Source organism: Penaeus japonicus, unplaced genomic scaffold (genome assembly GCF_977035675.1).
Source record: "Penaeus japonicus unplaced genomic scaffold, GWHDUDI00000001_assembly GWHDUDI00000009, whole genome shotgun sequence".
Lineage (NCBI taxonomy): Eukaryota > Metazoa > Arthropoda > Malacostraca > Decapoda > Penaeidae > Penaeus > Penaeus japonicus.
In genome coordinates, this window is record NW_028234411.1 from 29,723,347 (window position 1) to 29,728,346 (window position 5,000).

Genomic DNA, 5,000 nt, shown 5'->3' on the forward strand with positions numbered 1-5,000 from the left:
TGGTGGGTCTCGTGTTTTTTTCCTGTGTCGTTGCATTTCATAGTATCTTTATTCCTGTTTGTGTGTTTTGTTAATTGTGTGATCTGATGGGGTGTGTCGTTTTTTTTTTTTTTACTGTTTATTTTTGGTTTTAGTTCGTTTTGGTATGTTTGATTATCTGTGGTTCTTTTTAGTTGATTATGACATGTGTTTGGTCGATTATGTTGTGACATGTCCATTCGATTAACTTTTCTTGTCGGTAATGTGTGAGATGAACACTTTTTTATGTCGTTGTGAAAGGAGCGTTTGATTAAGTGCGGTGTTCTTCGCGGACTGAAATCACCTGAGTTACTCTTAACTCCGCTGCCCCGGAATGTGACTCGATTGCATCCTTCGTGACTTGGTATTTGACCTTCTTCGCATCTCTGTGACCTGATTACGTCTCTTTATGACCTGGGAAAGCCAACTATTTATTTTTGCTCGTTTGTTTAACTATTATCCATGTATTTAGCTGAACTGTTAACATTGTTTGTAGCTTACTTGGCTATTATGATTCTATCTAACCTACTTAACTATTGGACTTAATTCAGGCTTATTACATTTCCTTTACATTTGCAATCTAATCTCACCTTACTCAATAACAGTGATTTAGTAAGAGCAACATTTTATCATTTATGATACGTCGCAAGGCCCTTCTTGCTGAATCCCGTCTTAGAAATGGTCACGCTGTCTAAGAAAAGAAAAGAAAAAAACTTTCAGGCAGTGATGATGATGGTGATGAATTAGACAGTCCAGTTTTGACAGCTCAAGGCAATGGATAACTGCGGTCAGCTGTTGGAGTTGAGCGGTTTTTAAGACGCGGAGGGAAAACATCTTGAGAAAATATAGGGATGACCAAAATGAAGAGGGTGTCTCGAGGTGCTGTACACAGACATTAATGTGATACTATAGAGCCAAATAGTTTACATTGTTACAATCCAGTCGTGTAGGATACAGTATGATATAATGCGTTTACATACTGTGCAGTTTGAAAAAAGTACAGACATATGGAATATAATATGATGCAATACCGTTATACGAGGTTTGCAGTAGCATGATGGTCTTGCAGAATGCAGTAAGATCAACAAGAGTACAATAATACCGGTATATTAGAAATATATATTTACCTTTGGAATAATGTTACTTTTTATCCATGAACAAGATTATCTGCAATAAAACAAAACACGCTGAAAACGCATTCCGTTGCGATGATAATGACATGGAATGATTTATAGTCATGTTTTATTCACGCACTCGTTTATGGTGATATTATTGTGATAAGTTTGCGTGCGTGTGTGTGTGTTTTTTTTTTTCTTTTCTTTTCTTTTTTTAGCCTGTGTCAACATATGTTGTTTCTAATGCCTGTTGCATGTATACCTGATATTGTGATTCAATATTGCGAGGTATATTTCCCCCGTTGGTATATTGCAACGTTATGGACAGCAAGGCGATGGTATGAGGTGTATGGCAATGGGGTAATCATGTGGTATGTGGTAAGGGTAGCTTTCTCCCCTTGCAGTAACAGCAGGGGGGGCGACCTTACCTGTAATCATGAATACAGAACTCGGCCTGGTATTGTTTTTTTTTAATGGTTGATGTGTTTGGTTTATGGTGTCTCAATGTTTGTTTGTTTTTGGGTGTGTTTTTTTTATGGTGACCGTGTGTTTGGCTTAGTGGCGTCTATGTGTGTTTGTCTTTTTTATGGTAACTGTGTGTTTGATGGGTTGTTTTTGTTTTTGACATGGTATCTGTGTTTGCTTGTTTGTTTGTTTTGTGTCTGTTTGTATTATGATTTTATGGTGCATTTTTTGTTGTTGTATGATAGGCTTAATTATGCATGCGTGTGTAGCTATGGTGTATTTGTCTGGTTTTATGGTGCCTCTGTTCGGTTATGGTGTGTGTTTTTAAGCATTTGTTTGTATCTATTCTTTACTGTACATATGTGAGATTGTTTACTTTTGTGATGCCTCTGTATGTTTTTGTTTTGGTATGGCGTCTCTATGATTTTATAGTGTCATGCTGCGTTTGCCTTGGTATAAACTATTTTTGTGTGTGTTTAATTTTCCATTGCATGAGTTTGATTTTAAGACGCACGCACGTGTTGAATGTATTGGTATGTTTCAATAAGATGTTTTTTTTTTGAGAACATTGCTTTTGAGTGAATGTTAAAGCGAGTGAAGAAAAAAACATATTGAGAGGAATAAAATGAAAGAGATAGATGGATGGATATATGGATAGTGGGAGTGGGAGTGGGAGTGGGAGTGGGAGTGGGAGTGGGAGTGGGAGTGGGAGTGGGAGTGGGAGTAGGAGAGGGAGAGGGAGAGGGAGAGGATGAGAGAGAGAGAGAGAGAGAGAGAGAGAGAGAGAGAGAGAGAGAGAGAGAGAGAAGAGAGAAAGAGGTACATAGATAAACAAAAACAAATAGATAGATAGATACACAAACATATAGAAAACGAGAAAGAAACGCACCCGCAAATAAAAGAAAAAAAAAGGAATAAATAGTGACAAGGAAGCCATTATATCTGCAACTGATCATTATTTCTTTTCTTCAGTGTGCTTCAGGTTGCAACATCCGTTTTCCATTGCAGTTTTCCCTTGCATTGTTCGGGTGATTTATCGTCTCAAGGTATTGTGTTTTCTTAAAGGTCCTGTCTGAGTTGTTTGATGTGTGCGTGCGGGTGGGAAGGTGCGCGGATGGATGGATAGATGGGTGGATAGATAAATATACATCTATATATAATTACATACATACACGCACGTGTGTGTATGTATATATATATACATACATATATATATATATATATATATATATATATATATATATATATATATATATACATATATACACATACATACATACATACACACACACACACACACACACACACACACACACACACACACACACACACACACACACACACACACACACACACACACACACACACACACACGTTCATATATTTTCATTTGTCGAAGGTATGAATTGCTTAGATAAAAGTGTTGATCATAATCACAAATCAGAGCTGTCATGTAAGTCATGAGCGTCTTCCCTCCACTAACCTCCGCCCGTGTCCGTGTGGGCGCGCCCGCGAGACAGCGCCCGATATGAGAGCGCACATTTGTCTCGCTGTGTCGGATCTCTGTTCGATGTCACTCTTGTGATAGGCAAATTTGGCGTATGTGGCGTATGAATCTCTCTCTCTCTCTCTCTCTCTCTCTCTCTCTCTCTCTCTCTCTCTCTCTCTCTCTCTCTCTCTCTCTCTCTCTCTCTCTCTCTGTCCTTCTCTCTCTATCTCTCTCTCTATGTCTCTCTCTCTCTCTATCTATCTCTCTCTCCTCTCTCTTTCTCTCTCTCTCTCTCTCTCCGTCTCTCTCTTTCTCTCTCTCTCTCTCTCTCTCTCTCCTCCTCCTCTCTCTCTCTCTCTCTCTCTCCTCGCCTCTCTCTCTCTCCTCCTCTCTCCTCTCTCTCTCTCTCTCTCTCTATCTATCATCTATCTATCTATCATCTCTCTCTCCTCTCTCTCTCTTCTCTCTCTCTCTCTCTCTCTCTCTCTCTCTCTCTCTCTCTCTCTCTCCTCGCCTCTCTCTCTCTCGTCGCCTCTCCTCTCCTCTCCTCTCTCTCTCTCTCTCTCTCGCTCTCCCTCTCCCTCTCTCTCTCTCTCTCTCTCTCCCTCCCTATTCCTCTCTCTCTCTCTCTCTCCTCTCTCTCTCTCTTTCTTCTCTCTCCTCTCTCTCTCTCTTTCTTCTCTCTCCTCTCTCTCTCTCTTTCTTCTCTCTCCTCTCTCTCTCTCTTTCTTCTCTCTCCTCTCTCTCTCTCTTTCTTCTCTCTCCTCTCTCTCTCTCTTTCTTCTCTCTCCTCTCTCTCTCTCTCTCTCTCTCTTTCTTCTCTCTCTTCTCTCTCTCTCTCTCTCTCTCTCTCTCTCTCTCTCTCTCTCTCTTGTTTCTTCTCTCTCTCTCTCCTCTCGCTCTCTCTCTCCTCTCACTCTCTCGCTCCTCCTCTCTCCTTCTCTCTCTCTCTCATCTCGTCTCCCTCCTCCTCTTCTCTCTATATATATATATATATATATATATGTATGCATATGTATGTATGTGTGCATGTCGAGAAGAAAAACACTTTTTAGAAGTTAAAATCAATACATACGTACGTTTTTCGCCGTCACTTTTAAAGAATCATTTTCTCCTCTGCATTTGATATTAATCTTTCTCCCTCCTTTCTTCATTTCTTCTTTTGGCTTTTCTTATCATTTGTTAACACTCCATCTCCTAATATTATCACTGCCTTTTACCCAACACGACAGTAAATATAATTGATAGAATGCAGGGACGACAAGCTCACCGTGGTGTACACTCCCCCACCCTTCCCTTCTTCTTCCCTTCCTCTACCGTTCCACCCCTCCTTCATTCCCCCTATCTCTCCCCCTGCCTTCCTCCCCTTCCTCTTCCTCGCACCCCTCCTTCCCTCCCCCTTTCTCAGACCCTTCCTCCCCCCACTCGCACCCCGCCTCTCCATCCCCTCTCTCTCCCCCCTCTCCCCCCGCCCTTCTCCCGTCCACCCCCTTTTGCACCTCCCCCTCCGTACCCCACCCCTCCCCTCTCCTTCGCCATGCCTTGTGGTTTTATTATCAATTATTATTACTTATCTTATCTTCCTCGGGTGTCGCCTCTCGTGCATGGCGGAAATTACGAAAGGTAGAGTGTGTGGGAGCAAGGAAGGGGAGAGAGGGAGGGAGGGAGGGAGGGAGGGAGGAAGGGAGGGTGGGTGGGTTGGTGGGTGGTTGGGTGGGAGGATGGAAGAGGAGAGGGAGGGTGGGTGGGTGGGAAGGAGAATGGAAGGGGAGAGGGTGGGAGGATGGGAGGGAGGGAGGGAGGGAGAGTGTATAGGAGGGAGGGAGAAAGAAAGAAAGAGAGAGAGAGAGAAAGAGAGAGAGAGAGAGAGAGAGAGAGAGAGAGAGAGAGAGAGAGAGAGAGAGAGAGAGAGA

At 42.4% G+C, this 5,000-nt stretch overlaps 1 protein-coding gene across 4 annotated transcripts in view; it reads left to right on the forward strand.

Annotated features, from left to right (window-relative positions):
- The window catches only part of Tsp74F (Tetraspanin 74F), a 124,578-nt gene that overhangs the window by 63,891 nt on the left and 55,687 nt on the right, over nt 1-5,000 (forward strand). The window lies entirely within an intron of this gene.